This window comes from Phasianus colchicus, chromosome 10, assembly GCF_987193195.1.
Source record: "Phasianus colchicus chromosome 10, bPhaCol1.hap1.1, whole genome shotgun sequence".
NCBI classification, from domain to species: domain Eukaryota; kingdom Metazoa; phylum Chordata; class Aves; order Galliformes; family Phasianidae; genus Phasianus; species Phasianus colchicus.
Genome location: NC_143445.1, coordinates 11747065 through 11772409, shown reverse-complemented (window position 1 = coordinate 11772409; position 25345 = coordinate 11747065). Strand labels below are relative to the sequence as shown.

The window sequence follows — 25345 nt, the reverse complement described above, 5'->3', positions numbered from 1 at the left end:
TTTTGCTCAAACAAAAACCAAATTAAAACGTAATACTACTACTATAAAGGAAAAAAAAAAGAAAAAGAAAAAGAAAAAAACCAAAGCATCACATTCTCACCTAAGAGTCTTCTGACTTATTTCCATTTTTTTTCCTTAGATTTTTAAGGCGACATGAAAGTGCCATATCCTCTACTCACTGCACCCCCTCATTTAACTATCATCCAATGTGGCCTTAGCAAACATCTCAGAACAGTTTCACTTGTATGACTTCCTCCCAGCATATTCTTAGACACAGCTTGAACCTGTCTGTTTCTCAGCCTTCTTCAAAATCTGAGCTAAAATCACTTTTCTGGTCATATACAGGATCAATTTCCCTACGCCTTTCCTATGCTTACTCTGCTTTCTCTGTTTTGATTTCTCAAACTTAATTGATAGTTAGTTTTCTGATTCCTGCCAGCTTGCTTTTCTGATGGTATTATTTGCCAGTTTTCTGCCTTTCCATAAATATCTGATTTCCTGATTTGTTTTCTCCTTCCATGATGTATTTTCTCAATTCACCAAATCCTGTTTGGTATAAGAATTCCATGCTATGAAGTGCATCCATCAGCGCAGTGTTTTGTAGAGATATAGTCTCAGTAGGAGGAGTCAGGAATAATGCATTCTTAGTTAACCTTTAAACATTCCAATAAATCCAGCTGCAAAGGAGTGGGTGTAATAATCTCAGTTTTCCAGCTGAGGCTGTTGTGAATGTTACAGTTGTTTTCACTTAAAGGACAGGAGGTTCATGCAGCAATGAGAACACTTTGGGCTATCTGTAGCTATTTGGATACGTAAGTCTTCCCTACTGATTTCTGGGTGAAAGACAGGAGACAGATTCTGGTCACACCACAAAGAGGCAGATGAGATAGCTCTGCTGCTAGAGAGCTACTGTATACTTTGGGCCTCCATTTCTTTTCACTTAAACAATTCTTGAAGGACATTTTTCCTGCAAGTCAGATCTGTCTAAAAAATATTTCAAATCCCACATCCGAGAATTCATATTCTTATGTTGTAACAGCTTATCATCTTATAAATATTCAATACTGGGTGTTCTATTTTCATTTGTAACTGTAACATTTGACCAAAAAAAAAAAATAAAAAGCCCACAAGCACGTTTGCCTGCATCTGTGGCAAATAGTTTACTATTTTGCTGCCTTCAACCTTTCTGTATTACAAGGCTACCAAACTATCCTGCAGACATAGGTTCATTAAAAAAATAAATTAAGAAGTGGAAATAATTGAGTAAGACAAAGGAGCTAGGGAGTGGCCAGTATGCTTGGTATCAGAAGATGGGTTTCATTTCTTAATTCCAATAGTGACTGTTTCAGGAGACATGAACTTCTTCAGTTCCCTGTTCATTATTCTGTTTCTTGGGATGAAAAAAAATGTTACAAAAAAATGTTACTAGAAATGCAAAATTACAATAGCAATATTACGTAAAAACTGCAAACATTTTAGTTCTTTGTACAAAAGGCCTTAAGAGTTTAGGCTGACTTCATAAGCCTCAGGTCAAATGTTTCCATCCATTAGTCTGGACCTAAGTCTAGCAGTTTTTGCAGTTTCCAGTAGCCTATTTTCTTCACCCTAACTAGAAGAATGAGTGTGTGGGGAAAGAAAGGCACCATTTATTTTAGAGACAACTCCTCATTTCCTAGGGCATTTTGCAGTATTATAAAGCATCTCCATCAGACTATTTTCACTGGTCAACCTTGCCTATTCTGAACCAGTAAATACTCTTCATTGTAGAGTCAACACCTGCATTCTGTGTAGACCAGACTGCTATCCTTCATCCCCTTGCTCTGAGAGCTTCTTGATTCATTTTTGCAAGATCAGTATGAAGCAAGGTACTAACAGATGTGAGAAAGACTATTTAAAACTCACACCTTAGAATTTACTGTTTAAAGTTAAAGCACTGAACTCAGACTCCAGAGAAGGCTCCCAGTCTCTGATAATAACTAATATTGTTACATGTTCTTTAAGCTTTTGATTCAGTGCATTAGAGGGAGATTTCACTTCCTTCTCCCTCTCTATCAAGAGGATAATGGACCTTAGCTAGATCAAATTACGCTACAATTTACCATCTTTCAATAATACCTTTAACAGCATTGCGTTGCCATACAGTACTCAGAGCCAAGGCTAATATTCAGGCATAAAACACATTCTCTGACCTCCAATACTAAAACAAGAAGAGTTCTCAGACAGCAAGATTTTTTAAGCAAGCATCTTTCAAAAATGCGTTCTTCTAACTTGGCCCTGAAGATGTTCTATTTTCCAATTTTGCAGACACTGCTTATTGTTGCAATGTCAGTCACACCATATTATGTCATTTTATATAGCAGGTCAGAAGGAACTGTCATGCTCAGAGGTACCTGATATTTTGCCAAATCATTTGGCACACCTCATCAATTTGAATTACTTGTAGATCATTTCAAAAGAGTCATAATTATTGGCAGCCATTCAGAAAATCATAGATAGTCTACCGAGTGCTTTGCTGGCCTTCTCAGCTGCAAGATTACCACAAAAAAATATTCATGTCAGATTAATACATCTGCAATTCCAGCTTGCATTTACTATCTTCTAACAACACTTCGCGGTTCTTTCTTACAGTGAATAGTAGTACTTCATTCTACAGTTTCCCTGGAGGCAGCACAAAATCAGAGCTATTAGGAATAGCAGATTATAAACCTGAGGTTGAATATATAATACTTGTTAACTGAAGTACTCATTCAACACCATACACTTTCTAAAGCAAGCAATTTTTCCATTCTTTCAAATATTGAATTCCTACAGTAGTTCTACATCAACTATCACACTTAAAGCATTATTTATAGTGAACTCCATATGAACTATTCCTTTTATGATTACACACATCTAGTTTTCTGTCATCTTAGTGAATATCATGTAGAAGCACAATACCAAAACTGTGCCAAATTAGGATTAGGGTTAAGCTCTGGTTATACAAATAGGAACATTCTTGAAAACTCCATCAGTGAAAAGAGAGAAGTAAAAATCACATGCGTATCCTAACACTGGTCAACACAGAGTTAGTTTTGAGGGTTCTCTATGGAAAACACTGCTGCAAAATAAAGTAGAAATGTACAGGGAATTTTCAACTGACTACAGTTCAGCCACACAAAAGCACATGAAATTAGATTGGAAGAGCATTAATTTTATGGTAAAGAATCAAGACCTTCATCTAGCCACCAAGTGCGTTCCCATACATCAGGAAAATTATGCAAAGCAGCATTGGTTCAAGAGTAAATACAGCAAAAGTTAAAGAGCTGTAGTGAGTTCACACTGTTAAAAGCCATGTGGGTAAAGCAGATAGATTAAAAACTGAAGGCTGGTATATCTGCCACAGCAGGTGTTTGGGGAACATGATGAAAGCTTGCAAATGCCTGCAGACTCACTTGAGAGTAGCCGCTGAGGTGCTAGACTGAAATGTCAACGCACTATAGCCCTGTCATGGCTCCCTTAAGCAGAGGACTGACATTTCCACGTGTTCTTTTGCATAACTGCTTTCACCAAGCATGGCTTCTTAATTTAAAAGTCTTGACTTCAGTAAAACACATTAATAAAAAAAAGTTCAACGTCCATAAAAATCTTGCTTAAATTACAGTTCATTATTTTTAACATATGTCTTACAAGCTAAAAAAAATAGCTAGTAATACAGATATGGAACAAAGCATATAAGATCACAATCAAGATTTGGTCTAGAAAGAATAAGGCACTGTATTAGAGGTCTTTGGACCACAGAGCTATAGCTTTTGGACTGATGCTACAAACTGTGCTGCTGATCTACCGGTAGAATAAAGGCTGAAGCCTCAGCTGACTGCAGGGTGATTCTGATCTGAACTGATAATTGTGGAAAAAGACAAAACCGAAAATAAGATCACTTTATTATGTAGTTGGTATTACATAAGCACAGTATAGACTGATGACTCCTGAAGGTGCTAATTATCATTTCTATTTTAAGCAACATCTGCTGTGTGGATTTAAGCCATCTCTAGTTCATACAGTCTGTTTCTTACAGGTATCTTAGGGGAATTAGCGCTCTCAGATCACTGTAAAAGAAAAAAAAATTAAGTAACAATACGAGCTTCATTTAGCGATCACCTTTGTTCCATACTAGTACTTATTGATTGAGGCAATCATTGTGCTTACAGTTAAGCACGTATTCAAGTACTTCCCAGAATTAAGCAAGAATATAATTTAGAGGCAGTCCCGTGAGACTCGGTCAGACAGACAACTGGAATCCCGGTAGCTCACACAAAAACATTCAATCATAATCCTTACAGGAATATTTGCTAAAAATAAATCCACTTTTTACAAAATGCTTCTCTATGCGCACACTGAGGACTTTGTAGGACAGTGGCAGAAATAAGTTCAGAACAGTTTGTCAAAGTCCTGTTCAAACATATCCCAAACTCTCTCAGACGAGCTTTGTCATACAGAGCTGATAACATGGTTCTGAATGGGAGGTTGTGCTGTGAAGTAAATAAGAGAGCACTGCAATGCCTCCTGGTATGGGGAGAGGCAGATGGCCTCAGCATGTTTTCATGCTTGGTCAGGTGTTATTAATTTATGACCAAGAGTACAGGTGGCTGTCATAATTTGCAAGAGTTTTTCACAAATCATTCAGCCCTCCAAAGAAGCCAAGTACCTGGATGTGCTTTTATTATGTCTTTAAAAAGTGAGGAAGAGATTGAAGCCAAGTACTATTTAAAGTAATTGCTAAATTCAGACAATAGCTCACGGAGAAGGGAGAAGCTGGAAGTGCTAAGTCCAGCAGCCTCTTCTGTCTTAGTCATTTTCCCATTAAAAATTATATGAAGCTCATATTCTTGATGTACTAAAGCTCTACTTCCAAGGCAATTGCAATTCAGGAATAACATAAAATGAAACGAGTACTTCAGTGATGCTGGACTGGAAGTCCAGCACTGTGCTGCCAGCAAGCATTACCATTTATTATTTGAATCAGAACAGTGGCTAGAGGCCCTGCTTATGACAAAAGACACACCCACATAAAGAGAATATTAGTACAAACAAGAAAAGATCACCAGCAAAATAGAGAGCCTGAGATAAATTCTGAAAGTGTTATTCATCAGTAGAATAGGGAAGGCAGCAAATCCTGAAAGCCAAAAGGTCAAATTGTGAACTCAGATCCCACTTTAACAGGAATTCTAAAGTGCCACTTTTGTAGAAGTACTGTTTTCAGCAGTCCATAGCAGTCTCTCCTGTGCATATCCACACAGAAAAAGGAAGCCAAGCTGGAAACTGAATCTTGCCACAAAGAGTTGCTCCTACTACTACAATGGACAAAACCTAAAACCAGCCCTGCCACACCAATACGAACAATTTCACAGAAGCATGCATCCACCTCATGGGAAGTGAAGAGGAGGAAGTAGAAGAAGGTACCATATGGCCCAACTTGTGCCTTACACATGCCTGAATGCAATTAATGTATGGAACAATGTATTAAAAACATCCTTTGAGTTGTTGGGATTTTGCATAGTTAAAAAGCTGTGTTATCTGCACAAATGTTTCAGTGTTTAATCGACATTCCTTGCTTAACAGCACTGGATATTATTAAAAAAAAAATCCACCACATTTTGCAGCCTTAATTCATTTTGCCTGAATTGTTAAATATTTTGTCACATTTTTATCAACAAAACCCCCAAGGCAAATAAAAACTGAATGCGAATGTTCAGCTTTTAACAAATTGAATTTAATCGATTAAAGCAGAGAAGGTAGTGTGTAGAAGAAGGAAGAATCCCAGGGGCTCTCTGGGTAACAAGGTTATCTTACTGTGCATCTGCTGCCACATTCGAGGTACTCTAAAAGTCCAGAGTTACAAGCCTAACTACTGACACTGATGTGCATTTATGTGCAACAAATAGTGCAAAACCACATCAATAAGATAAACAAGATAGAATATTGGAAATTAAACTGTAGGAAGAAAAATGTGAACTGAAAATACTTTGAGAAAATGAGAACAGATTTCTTCAAATTTAATTATGAACTATAGGGGCAGTGACTGAAGGGAAACAACCAAGCAAACACAGATACACACAAAACCTCGTCAACGTTGTTTTTGAGACATAATTTTTATAAGTGATATGTCAGTGAGATTTTTCCTATGGCAACTACTATTAATAAATGCTAGTGTCTTCCTTCAAAGGATAACACTTATTATTATAGTAATAGAAATAGTTCAAAGGAACAAAAGGTGGCTCTGCTGCACAATACTGAAGAACAATATTAGTATCAGGCTAGTTAAAGAACTTAAATATTTTTACATGGCAATTTTCATAGAATGATCTTACACTGCAGAGTGTACTTCAGATGCAGATTGACAGAAGTCCATTCTTATTTGGTGGAGTTTTTCTTATTTTGTTGGGGAGGGTTATTTCGTTAGGGGTTATTTGTTTTTATTAAAGTTCACCTTGGATCAGAGGGGAAGGAAAAACCAAGAGAGAAAAGAATCAGATTTAACCAGATCCTTAAAAGGATTCTAAATTAACATACTCTCACTTTTATTGCAACATTAAAGAAGGAATAGAGGGAATAATTCTTTCCATAAAGATAAGCCTAGAAGAGTGCTTGTTCAGCATGTCAGGGACAGACACTACCACTGCAAGACATTCAGTTAAAGGAAAAAAAAAATATATAAGAAGTTAAACCACTGACAGTAGATTCCTTAGAAGGATTACTATGGTAAACTGTAACCTAATCTCCAATTGTAATGTTCTCTGAAACTACACATTACACCAAACCTCATGTAGAGACACAGATGGCAGGCAGGTTATTCGTCTGCTAGGGGTAAGAGAGCTGTTACAGAATAAGCAAGAGAATCTTGTACTCAGCACAGGAGAGCACTTTTGCAAAGCAGATTGTATAGTAAAGGACTCTCAGGTTTAAAAAAAAAACAAAACAAAAACCATCAATATTCATTTTAATAATACAAGTTTGTTTTTTTGTGGTTTTTTTTTTTTGTTTTTTTTACTTTATGAAAAACAAGAGTGTATCACAAAAGCTTACAAAAGGCATTTTCATGTAAACATAATAAAAAAAAGGATGCTTTCCTCAAAAATTCCTTGTTCTACAAGGCTATTTGTTTTGGATCCAGTGAACTGCAATTCTGGCATTTAAAAAAATTATTTTTCTGTACTGCACAGTATTATTTCTTATAAGTTTTGCTTCTCACATCTACAGCACTTCAAGGAAAGATTTTTAAGATGAAAGAATAAAAAGAGATAAATCTACCTCACATTTCAATCCTGTCATCGTCACTGACTCACAGTTTCCCAGTGAGATGACAATGTTATCTGCTGTAATATATGCATGTTTAAGAAAAAGCATTCCTTCGCTACTTGAATTAATGCAACTTTGCTTCCGACAAAGAAATAAGTGGTGGCTTTAAGCCACCAGGCTCAAATGAGTTCCTGTTCATGAAGCTGCTCTGGAAACAATTGTGTGGACATAACTCAGGAGATAGGATAAAGATGAGAACTAAGCCTATATCACCACTGAAAAAACTCCCAAATATTCATCAGTGAGCCAAGAAAGACTGCATTGGTAAATAAATTAATTCCACATTTGCTTGCTAAGCACCTGTTAAGTATACATCAGAGAAGATATCTGCAGATGCACATTGGCCGCTAACTAACATAAACCAGCAGTGATGTTTGAAGTTAAGCAAGTTATACTGTTTCATTTACATTCCAGCTGCAATCAGATGACTGATTCCTTCCTCAAGCCAAAGGTCTTTAAAGAGGGTATGTTAAACAAAAACATCATACACAAAACAGAAGAACAACCTCACTATCTTTAACTTTACTGACTATTTCTGTCAGGAAGGTCACTCATTAATTGCAGCCCAACAAGAATTGCCTATATTGTTTATTGCATGGGCTGCCCAGGACTCTGTGTTCTATCACAGCACTGTGGAATAGTAGAGATGGACAAAGGTTGAATTACAATGACATCATCTGTTTGAACCACCATAAATGTGAATTGCTATTTCTTGTTAGCTTGTGATAACAGACCTAACACAGTAGGCATTTTCTAAAGAGAGACTAGCAGCTTTAATTTCATGTAAAAATCATTAAAATCTTATTGGTGTGAACATTCCTTAGAGATGACAAGACATCTAGGATAGTAATAATTACTGCTTAAAACCTGCATTGTTCCAGGCTGCTTTAAATGTAAGCAAGTAGTATTGCCAAGGCAGTCACAGTCATAGCACAAAGTAACAAGATGACCTCATTATAGAGGAAATAAGAAAAGTTCCATGCAGGTCAGTGGAAACTATTGCAAGCAAACACCTGAAGCAGGTTTTTCAGTTTGATACAAGAACAGAGACAAATAATGACATCCTTGATGACATCAAGACACAAATTGCTCTGAGAAATGAGGTGAGAAAAACCGATCAAGACCTTCTATCTTTCCACTGCCTATCTTCTCTATCTATATTGTTTTATAAGGTTGAAAATTTTCACTCTTATCAGTTTTAAGTTAGGGCTGTGATCTCAAAGACAAGTCTTATTTCACTTCACATCATATTTCAACATATTTCCCCATCTTCACCTATACCTTTGGATCTCTGCAATGAAGCATAGCTTGTGCACCAGCCTTGATGTATACAGAAGCTGCATATCATATTGTCAAGGAAATAGATAAATTAGAACTTAAACTCCTAGCTTTTCTGACTACTGAATCGGCTGCTCATTCTATAAAAAGCAAAAAAGATCTGTATCTTTTTAGAAAACAGTGGATGCGTGCAATTCTGTGCTTTGCACGTGCTACACGCCATCCAAAGGAATAAGAGAAATCAGTCAGTAGTGTATGATTTAGCATGGACTATAATATATCTCCTCATATTGAGTACTATTTGAAAGATGCAAACCCATCTCACCTTATTGAATATAAGATTTACATAAGATGCACTTCACCTTGCTTGTATGTAAGTTCCCATCTTTCACTACTTTTTCAGCATAGACAACATAGAGTTGAAATCTGTATGCCTGAACCAAGGATAAGTCTGTGCTAAGTCTTTAAGAGCTACCTAAGTATTCTTTCTAGGCAGTTACCTGGTTTATTGCTTGAGAAACAAGCTTGTCCATGATCTGACTTGGAGCATTCCAGACAGCCTATGGCCCACTCACACCTACACAGGAACCAGTGCACTGGGAACAGATTGCAGAAGTCTTAAGTGCCTCTACAGAAGGAGTTTGGGTCTGAACTAGTGGTCACCAACATGAAGTTAAATACCCTGGCTGGCCTATTGCTGTCTCCATACCTATCCACCCAGGCATTTTTGACACCCCACCTTGCCTCCAGCTGTACCTCATTCTGAACAGGTATTGCTGAGGAACTGAAGATTGTTATTCCTATAATTCACAGGTCTGCAAGGCTTGATAATATTAGACTCATCATTTGAGGCAGTACTGTCACATTGATCTAATGCTGCCCCTGAGCAAATGACCCTGACAGACCCTATCTGGCATAGTCCAGGACACAGACAATCTGTAAATAAATTCAAGTTGACTACCTTCTTTCCTCAAAAAAAGCCACTTCAGAAAATTGCATGCCAAAGTATTTGAGAAGTCATGTTGATATACCGATGCAGACACGATTCAAAACTATGTTACTTGGGCTATTTTATAAGAGCTTAGTTCATACATTCAAAAATGTTTCTTACCACAGTGTTTTTTGAAAACAATCGAAATCTGTATGCAAAAATATTCCTCCTTGTAACTGGGTAGCCTCCTTTGGCTACCCAGTTTTCAGAATGTCGTCATTTTTACTATTCTTTCAACACAAACTTTTCACCCAAAAGCTGTTAAAAGGGCTCAGCTCTGTTAACATAGGCATTCCTTTATCTGACACCAATGATTTTTACCAGGTCACTGGTTTAATGCCTTTAAGCCCTTTATAAATTAATCATCAGTGCGGTCAAATGATTTTGTCAACTTCATAACAGTATCTGCAGTTTTGAATAACTCGCTCCCAATGGAAGATCTGCTATGAAAAGCTTTTAATAATTAAAAAATAGAATTAACCCTTATGGACAGGAAGAGATTTTCAGAACTGCAAAGAGAATACTATTATCACTATGCTATACCTCCACTTACAGATGACAAGGCCTGGGAAGCACAGGAGATAATTTCACCAGGGCAAGTGAGGTATTTTCACCTCTTAGGAATACATCAGGAGTTAAAGGCTGCCTTCTACAGCTTCCCTCTCTGGACCAAATCCAGAAAAACAAGCATTTCAGTCTGAGATAGTCCCTGTTGATCTCAAGTAACTATATACATTTTTAACCTTACTCATTGCTTAAATGCTTTATGGATCAAGCCACATCACTAGTTTCTGGATGAGAAACAAACAAACAAAAAAAAATCATGAATTCACACAAATATACAAGCATTAATTTAACACCATACACCTTTCTGCATAACACTAATTTTTTTGAATGGGTGTTAAATAATAGAGCTGGAATCTCTTCCAGAAATCAAATTTCTTCCTACAAAAATTCCATAGAGCCTTTAATTGTTAAAAAAAAAACAAAAAAAACACAAACTGCCAATGTGGGCCTAAAAATTGCTAAAACAGTGCTTAGATGAAACAAATTTGTTGTACTGGTGGTTCTCATGACCTGCAAAGAACTTCTGGAGTGACGAACAGTTCAAATTATTAAATCTTTCAGCACTGTAACAGCATCTGCTTTTATTTGAAGAATACCACAAAATTCTGGGAGCCAGTCCTAAAATGACACCTGAAAACGCACCAGTGTAGGTGGCATATAGAACCCACTGATCTGCAAGTACTTCTTTTTGGGTCAGAAATCACAACCAGATAGCTGCAGATTTCCAGCCCTTGACAACACTGCATCTCCCCGAGGAGGAAGGGTGTGGGCAGCATGGTTGTGTGACCTCAATACACCAAGCTAAGTCACAAGTCCACATCTCAGGACTGCTCCAGGGAAGTTGTGATGTTATTAAAGCAAGACAACAGGAGAAATATTGCCAGAAGCGCTGCTGCAACAGTAAGGATTTGTGGGAGAGGGAAAATGGAAAGAAACAGAAGCAGCACAGTTGGCAGAAAAAAAATCATGACAGAGGATGTATAACCATCATGGCAGTGGAAAAAAAAAAAAAGCAATGTATATATAAACAAATGGCCCTTATAAAGACAACGACTGAGTGCATAATCTGCATTTTTGCAAGAGTCCTGAAAGTCAAGGTACAACGTAGTTCAGGTATCAAGGAAGTGTACACAGATGTATCTCGTGCTTTACAGTTGCACTGGACAAAGGTTAAAGTACTTTTTCATTTTATCAGCTACAAATTTAGTAACTGTGAAATTGTCTGTAAAGCTATAAAACTCAAGAACAATCAAAAGCAAAAGTAGAAACACTAATTACAGGGACCACTAAGACTTTACCACAGTATCTATAAAGCTGCATAAGAAAAGATTGTTGCTTAGTATATAGAATAAGATCCATGCAAAAAATATTGCCTTCTGCTATGACCGCTGTAAGATTCTGAGTCTGACCGGATGCTAATATCAAAGACAGAATGCAATATTAGAAGATACATGAAAGTTTAAGGCAGTTTATCTGATGCACATTCCTAATCCTGCCCTCCTCCAAACTCATTCCTACTTTTCTATTAGTTTGACAAGATGATACTATATGATCTCTTTCAATTAAAAAAAACAGCAAACTTAGGCTTGTTGTTGACAAACAAGCTTCCAAAAACCCAAAAAAAACAACTTAGAGGCACTTCAAATGGCATGGGCATTCAATTAGTTTTCTAGTCAGAACTGTTCTATTGAAGCTTCAAAACTGGAGAGAGGAAAAGGGAAGGAGGTGGAGAGAGAGGGCAAGCCTACCTGTTTTGATTTTCCTTAGAGGAGTTGCAGTCCACATCCTCTGTAGAAAACACAGCCAGTACAGTGCTTTCTACTGAGCAAAACAAAGCATATTCAGTTCACAGAATTGTTGTTTTAGTGGCAGAATTTCTTGCTAGCAATTTATATCCTGTTGTTGCCAGCACGTGCTAATAATCACCAGAATTCAGATTCCAGCTAAACTTCCCAGCACTTCAGTTTCTGGCAAACATAACAATGATATTATTTTGACACTTGTATCCAGACAGACAGATTAGGATTAGGTTGAAATATATTGCACTATAGTGCTCTTTATGTTTACCCTCTTACAGCCTTACTTCTATATCTTAGCAGCTGATGTTTCAAAAGCAGTATGCATTTGTATTTGATACTAGAAAAGAATTGCTTTCAAAACCATCCCGATACTAGCTTCCCCAGAACAGTCGCACAATGCTTCTAAAATAAGTTTCAGCCAGTATGTTTGATAGGCAGATTACTTCAAGAACATTCAAAATGGAGGTACACACCTTTATTTTCAAATTTAGCACTTGGAAGAAAGTTATCACACCTGTACTCTGAAAATCTAGAGAGATTTGAAGGTTTCTGGGTTTAGTTTGTGTATTCTCTGCTCAAAAATCTGGGAAAAAAAAAACCCAAAAAAACAACAAAAAACAAAACTAATAATCCAGTGAAAGAAAACTCCCAGAAAGTTGAAGCCAGCCTTCATCGTGAGTGCAAATCAGAACAGTTCTACTAAGTTTTGGAATGCAACATTTCTTATAGCAATAAACGTCTGCCTTTGTATTCATTTGCCAAGCCATGCAAAATATTTATGACAGCTGGGAAAAGCAGTTTTTCCATTCAAATATGGAAGATTTCAATATATGACCTCAAAATTCAAAAAGAAACATCATAATGCAATGGAACACAGCTGCACCCTCATAGCTAAATGCTTGTCCCTGTTCAAATTTCATCTTTAAAATCCTATCAACCTCAGCACCCACCTAGTGAGGCTAGCTGCTTTTCTTTCAGAGAAACACAAACCATATATAAGAGAATGAGTAGTAATATTTAAACAGAGACAGGGAGTCAAAAGCTTCTTTCTTGACTGTGAGTTTTCATTTTCGAAAGTTTAAATCTCAATGCAAGTACAATGCTTGGAAAAAATAAATTATCAAACCCTGCATAAAATGAAATGCATACAGTTGTTTCATATGCTTTGATTTCTCAGAGCCTATTGAACTACAGAAGTCCTGACATACAAATAAATCCAACTCCTGTTAGAGTCAACAAGAGTCACAACTGAAATAAGAACTACTTCATAGTAAAATGCCAGAAGGCATTTTGCCTTCTATTTTAAAGTTTGCCTCAAATTTGCCATGCCTTTAGCAGGCTGTGTTTTCATAGAATTTAGCGATTTCTTTTTAAAGCAACAAAATATTTGTAGACTTAGAAATTCACTGTCAGAAAATGTTTCTAAATTTAAGTGCACAGAGTATAAACGACCAACACTCCGCATCTTACAGTCTTTTAAACCACAACAAAGTAACTGTCACTTCAGAAGGATAGCTGTCTTACATAAACACCAGTGGAAGATGCCTGATCACAGGGAGGTAAGACAATAACAAGCTAGCACATGTCCCAAGTAACAGCATTGTTTCCTTAAATTCAAACATTTCCCAAAAAGACAGACTGACTTTTTCTAACTATTGAGTAAATAGCTTCCTCACATTCAATGGGCACTCAGAACACATCAGCAAGCTGGCATCCCCAAGGCGAGCTTCACACATTATTAGCTACATTTCAAACAGCCACTGAACGTCTTCCAAAACCTATGCTTTCTTCTGCTCAGCATCTATGTCTCAGTGTTGACAACAATAAAAAAAATTTGGACAAAAACCCCAAAGGTGCTCTACAGACACTTTGAATGACTCCAAAAGGTCTTTGTATTCACAGTCCTTCAAAAGTACAAGGGTTCAGCCTGATCTACATTTATAAGTTTGCAGCTGTGATACTAGTTTTACAGTTTTCTTACCAAGTCATATCACTGTCAGACTTACACTGATAAACCATTATTCTCACTACAGACACTGTTGCGTAGGTGAGGCAAAGTTAATGCTACTTGCAGTAGCATTCTCATAGGGTTAGGAGTGCCATAGATGGAACTTGTTTCATATTATCCATGTGTGTGAAAGCAGCAATATTCAGTCAAATGCACAAGCAGGCAGGAGCTGCCAGTCCCTGCTCTATACAAGACAGGCTCTGGGCTAGTACGTGAAAGAGCCAATACAGCTCTGTGTAAAAAGCAGCAAAGGCAACATGCTGTGGGCAAAGCAACCCTGCAGGAAGGAGAGAAGCTACACACTGCATCTGCTGAAAGTGATGCTCCCCCTCAGTTGTCCTTAGGGTATTCATCCTGTGACTAGATTGTATAGACAAAGCACTTGGGCTGCATTACTCAGCTACTATTACTCTGCAGCCATTGACTAACTGGTTCAGAGTGATTTTCAAGTTACAGGACTGGATACAATTGGTGCGCTCTATATTTTAGCTCTATCTTCTTATATCTGTTCACTAGTAGCTCCTTTTCTAGCCTATTTGTGGACAGCATAATCTGTCATTTGGCAGAGAAGGTTATGTCCTATCATGCTGCAGAAAGTTGCTATGAGATAATCATCACAGCTGTCAACTCACACCACGTTCTAGCTCTTGCAGTATTCAAGCTGTTCAGATCTGCACTGCTGGTTGAGTAGCAGAGTTCACACAGAGCTCCAGCTTTATATGATGCATTAGATTTGCTGATCAAATGGTTTTTACTGCAGAACTACACAGGACATATTCAAATTAAATTCAAATGAAGAAATATCCTACAAATATCCTTTCTGCATCTAGCACTCCCCATCTTTTACTCTCACTTCCCCACCTCCAGTTTGCATCTCTGCTTCTCATGGTGTTTCTCCTTAGGTTCACACAGCCAACTGCAAGCTGCTCACAGGTCTGCTACCTGACTTCACCCCAGGGAAAGTGGATTACTGCAATGAACTCTGTGCCAAGAAATTTCCCTTTGGACCATGTACTGTATGGGAATTTGTACCCTTGCCACAGCAGCTGAAATATTAGACTAGAAAGTGAAACAGAATTTGAAGAAAGTAAAATATGTAATTTAACTTTATAACAGTTTACCATCCAGCTATGTGACAGGTTATCAATATTCACCATGCCTTCAAAGCAAAAAAATTAATATTAGAGATCAACACTTGGCATGACCACTGGAGCTATCCATGCATACTATCCATGCGATATGAGGTCAGGCAGTAAAATTTATGCTCAAGTCATATACAAGATCACCAGCCCTTAATAATAACTTCAATGTTGCCAGAGTTGTTTTATAGATTTCAAAAGAAAAAGGTTGCCATGTGTGCTCTGCCTGCTCAGAATAGCTCAGAACTCTGAGCTATTTCAACAGAAGGAGAGAGTTTTGTTGCAGTTGTTAATATTCTTTGTACAAATTCTGTCCAAGATTGCCTTAAGGAAAAAGCAACAAAACCCCAAGATTGCAGTCTAGATAGATTACCATTGGACACGCACAGGATATGAAATACAAAAGGTGTCTTGTTTGCAAAACACCACCCACAAGCAAAACATAAGGGCCAGGAGTTGGTTGGAGTTCCAAAGAAATAAAATTTATTATCACCTCTCTAGTGATCCCAGCAGTATCATTCAAGCAGAAAATAATCAAGTATCTTTCATTCTGTTTTATAGCACCTAGAAGAGTCATATGCCTTCACTCAACAGTTGTCCTAACTTTTCAGGTCATGCAGTAACATCCAAACTACATTTGCCAGGGACAAAAAGAAATGCAGCGTAACCTAATTTGCCATAGTTTGGAAACAAAATCCTGACCAGAGAAACCACATGAATACATAAGAAGAAAATGAAGCAGGTAGGTATACTAATATTTGACATGACAGTAAAGCTGCTACTCTCACATGAAACTGAAAATAAAAAGCATCTTTTTCCCCCCCATCCAAAAAAGTACATTCATATTGAGGCAATGTGTTAAAAAAAGAGGAAAAAAGGGAAATAAAAAGTGAAGCCTCAGGCACACCTGCAGGCGGCAGCTGTGGGGGTCATGAGGTAAAAAAATTTGGCGCCATTTCCACCCACAAAACAGGTGCGTTCCACACATCATCATCTTTTATTTTAAAGAAAATAAAATGAATTACCTCAAGGCCTTCTCCAAAAGGCACCAAGTTGGCCTCACACACACCACCAGCCTCCTCCTGCCAGCACTCCCAACAAGTTGCAGTCCACTGCCCTCTTCAGCTGGGCTCCTGACCAGTCATGGTGGCCCGCTCAGGCCACCACAGTGCTGACAGGGAGGAATCTTCTTATGAGGACCATCCTCATCCTTGCACCTACTCACAGCATCCATTCCCAAGGATCCGGGCTGCCAGACTGCATGCAGACAGGGTGAGGCATGCCACATGCTGATAGCTGGGGCAGGTGGCAGGCAGCATCCACAGCAAGAGCCATATTGAGCAACAGCAGAGGAAGGTACTGCACAATCCCTGTTCCCAAGTCAGCACTCTCTAGTCAACACAAGCATGCACAAAACACGTGCTGAACACTGCCAGGGTCACTTCCTCAGACTATTCCTTCCCACCTTCCCCCAGGCTACCCCACTCTCTGTTTCCCAGCCAGCTGGGTCATTCCTCAGACTATTCCCTCCCCCATGTCATCTTGCCCTTTGCTGCTTCCCTCAGCACCCACCTCAGGATAATCTTCACTGCTGCAAGGCAGGACCGTGCCTTTTCTTACCCCCAGCCATAGCTCAGGGCCAGCAGCCATGAGATGAGGAGCCATATGCTCCTGAAAGCAGTTGTGTGATCCTCTGTCCAGGCAGGGGAACTGAGACAAAGGCCAGTACTGCTGGACCTAACCATGCTGCAGAGAAGCCACTCAACAATCCTCTGATCTTTGTCAATAATTGTGTTAGGCCATCCATTTCAGTCATTTTCTGTGCTTTCATACAGTGCAACTGTGTGCTCACAACTGGACTTTTCTATGGAAAGAGGAACACTGAACAACTACAGGGAGGGGTCTCACTCAGCAGGAGCCAGAGGAGGAACATGCAGTAGCCACATCAGAAACTAAGGTAAGTGAATGAGAAGTGTTTGAAAAAGTCCTAACAAACAGAGGGAAAAAGCAGACCTATGACATTTTTTTAGAAGCAGTGTGCTAGCAAACATTAGTCAATAGAGTCGTGCAAATAGTTTGGAGAAAACAAGCTATTTCCTCTAGAGGATCTAGATAGAAAAAACTGCATGTAAATGGTTAGCCAGCTTGTGTTAGAAGTAATGGCTCCTTGAAGTGACCTGCAACCAAGTGGATCCATGAACCACACAGACATTTATTAATCAAGGATTTCTTAAAATATTTCTTTTTCAGCCACTTAGTTATCAAATTCTGGAAAAACAAAATTGCTACTAGAGAAGTTATCATCTCCAGAATCTGCTTACTTAACTACCAACTTTTTTTTTTTTAATTGGTACATTGTCAAAGAGTACCCCTCACTGACGTGCAGTCTCACGAGCGGCACACAAGAAAAGCAGCACAAAGCAGAGCTGACTCAGATCCCCAATTGCCAAGAGGTAGGATAGAGTTAACAACAAGGCCAAAAAGGCTGATTTGGATGAATAGGTAAATCTGAGAAGAACACTGTTTCTTCAACAGATTGTCAGTGCCCTTTAAAGCATACTAAACTCATCACTCTGCCTTTCAAGGTATGTAGCTGCTGACTCAACTCTTACTGCAAATCTTAAAAAGCAATGAACCTTCAAGGTAAGTTTGCCAATCCAGAAACTAGTCGAGTCATTGCACAAGTGGCTTGTGAGATTAAGCTGTCACAGATTATGAAGAGGGTTAATCAATAGAGTATTTAAATACATATTTATTTTGCTTATTTCTTGTGGTTGTTGTTGTTGTTTTTGTTTGTTAGTTTTTTGTTTTTTTAAACTGTACAGCAGGGGCATTTTCTCTTTTCCTGCTCCAATTTTGTGCTTACCTGAAATAAGACAGAAATTTGTTATCTGGTACAAAAATAAACCTCAAGCCTGAAACAAAACATGAACTTTCCCATGAGAGTTCTTTAAGCTTCATTAAGTATACTCTTTGAAGAGAAGGTGGATTAATAGGAAAATGCACAGTAAGATCAGCAGACAAAAGCAAGGTAGAAAGTAGGTTGTTTTGTTTTTAAACAGTAATAATATTCCTATAAGTATGTCACAATTTTTCCTCTTTTCATATTAAAAACTCTGTGCAGCACTGTGATTTGACTTCACTCAGTTCTGTAGAATAGCACAGTGAGGTTACACAGTCCTTTCAATACCAGTGAAGAAATGCCCTTTATACAGACTTTTTTTGGTTTTTTTTGCATATTTCACAGTTCAGCTTTTAAGTAGATCTATATACAATGTCTACATCCAAACAGCCAGCATGCAAGCAAGGTCCCAGCATTACATACAAAAAAGTAACTAGCCCAGATCATATCTCGAAAAGGAAAAGTCTTGATAGGAAACTGCTACTAGAAAACTCATTCACAATCACACAGGCTCTAGTTCAGCAATTCACCCCACATTTCATTCCTGTAAATCACATATCAACAGGTGATAACTGAAACACTTTTCCTCACACCCACAAGAAGTCAGACACCTAAGATCAATGCTTTTCAAGATCTGAACGGTACCCTGACCTTGACAATGCCATTAAGAACAGAGCAATATACATACATACAATACCCTCTACCGCAGTTTAATACTGATCTGATCTACAAGTTTTTCTGTATTGTTGAACTGTATCCCTTGAAGCAGCCTCACTTCCTCACTTCAGTAGGAACAGAATTTGCTTTTTGCACTATGTAATAACATTTCTTACAGCACTTTAACAAAGGTAAAATAACATACAGTTCCATACACAAAGAATCAGAAATCTAAAATTATTCCTTAGAAGAGCTTAAATCACTATTATGACTCATGATGTTTGCAGTGCAGATAGATTTTCAGACTGATTTTGAAGAAGGAAAACAAGACTTGGAAGATATTAATGAGAATATTCTGGAGGGGAAGCTCAAGCAAGTAGCTGATGAGAGAACAAGAGAAAAGGCAAAAGAGACACATGACCATTGTCTTTATTGACCTTGATCTCCCCTATGCAGTCCATAAAATACTCCACTAAAGGGTCCAGCAGACAATATAAGATCAATCCTATACAACATAAAGCAGAACTGCATTTAGTACGTATTTTAAGTAGTAATTGACTTTGAAATCTTCTGGGCAAATAAACTAAACTTACTTAAAGAAGATAGTATCTTTAACCAAGTGGCAACAGAAATGATGGAGTGACATGGGCAATTAAGCACATACATCACAAATAACAACAACCACCCTTAAGGTACGCAAACAAATTGATTTTCTGCTTCTGTGAAGCTTAACAAGTGTTTTTCTAACAAACTTGCTTCCCAAAACACTCTCAGGAAAAGTACCACGCTGATCGAATTATTTCTTCCATTTAAAGCAAACAAACAACAGCAGAAAAAAACAACAATAAGCAAAACAAACAAAAACACCAGATGCTTATCTTTCAAACCCAGTATCATATTATCCTTACCAGACCTCTAAAAGCAGAGCAGCTAGTAGATACTGTGGTAGGAAATTTCCTTTCACTCTCATCATAAAAAATGCTTCTAAAGATATTGTCAAACATAATATGATGATTAGAAATGATTGACTGGCTTTCTGCCATCATACATTGTACTTGCTCAAAATTTATTTCTCATGCGACCTTATACGTGTAATAAGGATAGACATATCCAGTACAGAATTGACAAAACATCATTTTTCCACTTTGCTGAGCTAGCTTTTTTTTTTTTTGCAAGAGCAATCTCACTAATATACAGTTGAAGCGTGCTGGCAGAAGTCAGTTTGCCTCTTCACGTGCTGGGTAGGTTCTTGCTATATTTAAAACGTATTACAGTCTATAGTAAAAATGATTGATTTGGATCCAATAGAAGTACACTGAGGTACACAGCATACTTTTCAAAAAGATTAATGTAGACCTTATTAATAAGATCCTCCTCAACTCAAGAGTTAAGCTCTAGCTCACCTCTTTCATGGGCAAACGAAGAAAACTCAGTGCACAAAAACACCCTCAACACTTCTCTTGTGTCAAGGCCAGCAAAAGCTATAAAGGTGACACAGCCCAGAAAAAAACAGTCTCTGTGATAACCCCATTAGCTATTTCTGCTAAGTTTTAGATAACATCTGTAAGCTACTGTCAGAACTGCTCAGAGAGGTAAAACAAAGGAGTGAAGGCAGTGACAAATGGACTTGCCTAACCCACAGGTGAACCTCTGGTGAGTAGAAAAAAGTCCTACAGACAACACCTGAGGAGCCGCAGGCCAACATGCTGTGCTTTATGTCAGCTGATAATTATCAAGAGAATTTACCACAAAACATTAAATCTCCGCATACAAAGCATATCACACAACAGCAAAAGGCAAAATCTTTCTCAGACTAAGTCTTACCTGAAACTACACCGTATCTCCTTCATTAGTGCTATCCAACTGAACAGAAGCAGAGCCAATACAGAATCTGAACCTTCTCTCCCAAAAAATCTCTGGCAGAAATCAGTTACACAGCTGCCACAATCACAAAGGTGTTAACCCCTCCTTCAGCAGACTGATTCTACAAGCACAAATTACCACCCCTTCTCCTGAAGGAAACTCCAAGGGATAAACCAGTCTCTGAATGATAACTGTGTTTGAAATAGTCATTACTTCTCAGGTACCCATCACTTGAGTTTAACTGAAAAGACATCTCAGGCTGCCTCTTTAAGTAGTCTGAAAAGCTGCTGAGCTTATTTTGGATAAAAAGTAATTTTCTCAGCAAGATGTGCTTTAGGTGAATACACTAAATGGGATTAGAGACTATAAGACGACAAATATCATTTGTAGATGTTGCATTCCTTTTAAAAGAATTTGATTCCTGAAAGCACTCAGAGACACCAAACCCCTGTGCTTTAACTGCGACTTGAGTGAGAGCACACAGTGAGTTTTTAGTCCACTGCTTCCCATGCCATGCAGAAATTCAGCTAATGTAAAATTGAAAAAAAATATAGGGAAGCTGTGAGCTCCTTCTTGCAGAAGATATTAAAACAAAAGTGAAAACAGTGAATGCCTCCTTGCTTGGAGAATTTAAAATGTGACTAACCAAAACATTCAAGTCAATATATAGTAACCTTCTACGGTCAGGGAATTAATCTAGAAGATAAAGAGAATCCTTCTGTTTACTGTGACTGAATATTTCTTCTGTTTGTACTAAAACTTTCCTTCAATGCTATTGAAGCGGTGGCATGCACATTGGTTTGTGATGCTAAAAATGAATGTTTGTTCAGTAAGTAACAGTAAAAGACAGATGTTCAAGTCATGTGTTGATTATGTATTCATGTGTTATCATCCAAAGTATGAATTGCTTCAGGCCAGACTGTCCTTGATTACACCTGTGCATTTCCTGTTGATAGCTAATAGATTTGGACAACTTTGTCCAAATATGTTTTTCAAGAAGAAATAAAATGGGCAAAGCAATTTATATGAGGAAAGGGTGTAAACTAACTTTTTTGTGCTCTAACTAGCAGCGATAGAGTTGAAAATGAAAATATCCAGTCTGACTTTCTTATCTCAAGTGATGTTTACAGCACTAGCAAGGATCAGGAATAGCTATTTATATATAAGCAGGTTACACCTGATAAAACTCCATGCCAAAATAAAAAGCTTCAGTGATTCACTGATACCTTCTTCTACAGAAATAGTATACCCACGTTTAGGTTTGAGACTTTTGAGAAAAAAATAAAAAGAGCTCTTCTAGAATACAAAACAACACACTTAGGCAGTCATTCCTACTTCATAACATACTCTACTCATATCTTTTGAGAAACTATTTCTACTCAAGTCATAAATACTAAGAACTTGAAAACAGTTCACACCATGAAAGCCAAAATGACAGATAACTACATAAAAATTTTAACAGTGAATTAACATTGTAAAATAAAGTAGCAAGGTGAATAGGGTTTTTGGTAAAGGCAAACAAATGGGATAACCAGAAAATCATTGGCTCATTCTGATTTGGTGCTGTAGATTTTAGGTACAGTGATGTTCTTAACCTCATCTACCACCACTTGAAGGGTAACATTAAAGTTTCTTTGAGATGAAATTCAGTAAGTCAAAGTAGTAGTAATTTGGTCTTTACACTGCAGCGTAGTAACTACACGGGTATCCTTCCAGGAAAATAAAAAAGATTTTTTTCCAGTTCTCTGGGGTCCTTTTTTTTTTTGCCTTCGTATTTGCTGTCAGTGAGCCAGTTGATCTAACTCACTACTTATAGATTAGACTGAGATCACTAGACAAGATGCTCTTGCCTCCACTGCCAACCCTTAAATGAGGTCTAGGAAGAGGCAGATCCTGGATCCACCCCTTCTTGGCACTCAGGTGCACTGCATGCACCTGAGCTCTCCTGGGTTGGCTCTACTTTCTCTCCAGGTGCTCAATCACTGCTTCAAGCTATGACTCAGCATTTCCCATACACAAAGCCTTCTGTGATAAGACCTATTTTTAGTTTTTTACTTTAAAGATATTGACCATTAATAGGAATTTCCTCCACTGCTGGCTGTTTACCCCAAGCTGAAACATTTAGAAAAGCATATGCTTCAGTATATGAGTCAATTTCAAGAAAGATTTAAGTTAATCATATTTTACCATTCCATTAAGGAAAAAAAAAAAAAAAAAAAAAAAAAGGAAAAAATAATACATTTAAAATTTCAATCAGGAGAAACTGAAATTTAGCAAGAAGTACCACCGCAGCATCATCTCATGCAAACCTTCCGTTTTGGTTAGACAATAAGGAACTGAAATTTTGGAAGCTATGTGAACAATTATGGCTCTTTATACAACCTGGCAGTAAAATGCTTTGAATATACAATTTCTACCCTGGACTAAAGATATTCTTTCTGTAATTGCCCACTTGCTTTTAGTAATTTAACATCATGTATGAGAAACAAGAGAAGAAAAATTTCTGTTTTCTGTAGCTTTGTCATCCAATTTAAGAAAGAGTCACGAAGAAAAGTGGCGAGAGGAACTGGGAAAGAGAAAGCTAGAAAGACCCAGCAGTAACAATACAGTAACATGCCAGGGCAGAGAACGTGACGATAAGGTCCCCTATGAAAATCCAGGCAATTCTCATCAGAATAGATGACATACAAAATAAACGCTTCTTCCAGTACATACATGCAAATGATTCAACTCTCATTATTTATGTGAGGATTTGTGATACTATACATTCTTTCTCCTCTACTACAGTTGGCAGGATTTGGAATCAATTCAGTTTCTCTAAAGCATTACATGGGGCTGTCTCATCTGCAGAAGACTCATAGTTAAGAAAGGAACGAGTAGATCAGGTGTGTGTTACACAACTTCTCTTTTAGCCCAGTCACAAAAGATGGGGTGTTTGGAGGCTTTTGTAAGGATTCTAAAAGTAGGAAACTATTGCCAGGTATTTCATCCTATCATGGAGCATTAAACTGTATAACATTTTGTTTTCCTTTCAGAGAAGAGGCTTCACTCTCTTCCCTTCTATGTGTAATTAATTGCCTATTGCATAGTATGACCTGCTAGATTTGAAGGTAGCTGTTAGACATAAAATAAAAATGTTATGTTGTTACAATTGATTAACATGGCAGAAGGACAACACAGAAGTGGAATAGCAAAGTGACTAGCGCAGATGGAACAGTGTTACAAAGGAAAAGAAAGGTACTCACCTGTCTGAGCATCTGGGCTCACAGGAAATACTCCACAAGGGAGGATTTCTAACCAAAGATTCCTCCCCAGTGGCAGTCAGCCCTTAAATGAGCTCTTAGAGAGGTGCAGCCAGGCTCCATCCCCTCTGCTCACACCTGAATTGCTTTCACCTGTTCTCCCAGGGCTGTGTGGGTCCTTTCCCCAGGTGCTCAATCAGTGGATCAGACCATGACTTAACTGTTACCATACACATATATAATTTGCAATTTTCAGAAATCTGAGGTGGTTGACCCAAGTATACAACACATAGGAAGCACTGCCTTTTCTTTCCTTTGCTTTCTTCCAAACATGTAGCAATGAAGTACTTTCCATCAGTATACTGTAAACCTTAGTCTCCTAGTCAGAGGCAAGACCATGAAGTGTAGGAGATCATTTATCATAGCACATGAATTATATGTGTAAAGTATTTTTTGTAGTATGATGGAGGAAAGAAGGGTAAAATTTGCCAATTGCAGTTATCAAGGCAATGCAGACTTTGCTAGAAGCATAAAATAATTAGGATGATGTCTCTGATCAAAGCAAGTTGTGCTGTTGCTTTTGAACTGATCCTGAGGAAAGGCTCAGTCAGCATTTTAATAGAGTAAAACTGAAGTCTTCAATCTTTGAGGTTATTAAAGATTTTAGAGGGTTTTTTTTTTTTTTTTTTTTTACAATGAAATCAAAGTTAGTTAATTCTCTAAAGTACACTATATTTGAGGTAAGCATTTTCTCTAAAATATTAACTAGATATTTCACTTGCTGTTCTAAAGCATTTTGCAAAGTTATAAAGCTGAGCAATAACTGCATCACGTTGTAGCTTTCAGTAGTTCCTGTCAGCATAGTTCAGTCTATATAGAGGACAGCAGGCTGGAAGATATAAATTTAGTCCCTTCAGCTACCTGCAGAATTAGATAATACACATGATTTTTCACACAGAGACATCCAGATCTACCCAGCCCTTAAGGAAAGGATGTCTGGGAAATTAGGTAGGTCATTTCTGCTACAAGTTCTAAAGATAACTGCAGTGCAGCCACAAGCATCAATACTGTCAACCACTGCTAAACATAACGATTATGCTTGTTCTTGTGCCCTAGTTAGGAAAGAGGCACATTAGAGAGGCTACACCCTCTGTCCTGAGCTGAAGAAGAGACAGAGGAGGTTACTATGCTTTAATTACAAGCATGTCTGCAAGGTAATTTGCTGTAGGGATGGCACTTCCCACTTTTCTCATGGATAGAGAAATGACAAGAACGCATTTTATTTCTGTTGCTTGGTGAATGATGAAAATCAACTGGCTTTCAAACTTAATTAAACATTTTAATTGCTGAAATTGGTGCTGAAATTCTGTGGTAGTAAGACCTCACAGATTTGCTCTAAAACTGTGGTCAAGTTTCACCACTTTGCCATCCTTCAAGTGGAAAGGCCCACAGAAGGTACTGGTATTTTGGACTCTAGCAGCTTCCAAAGTTCTCTGGAATGCTACATTGTTTCCATTGGTGTTATTAAAAACTTAACTAGTTATTTTTCCTCACACATCAATTA

General features: G+C 37.8%; 1 long non-coding RNA gene across 3 annotated transcripts in view; it reads right to left on the bottom strand.

Annotated features, from left to right (window-relative positions):
* Positions 1-23830, bottom strand: part of LOC149916606 (uncharacterized) — an 83810-nt gene extending 59980 nt beyond the window's left edge. For all 3 annotated transcript variants that reach the window (XR_016469455.1, XR_016469454.1, XR_016469453.1), the window contains exon 1: positions 23785-23830. This is a non-coding gene — a long non-coding RNA (uncharacterized LOC149916606). The remainder of the gene's footprint in view (positions 1-23784) is intronic.
* Positions 23831-25345: the final 1515 nt, after the last annotated feature.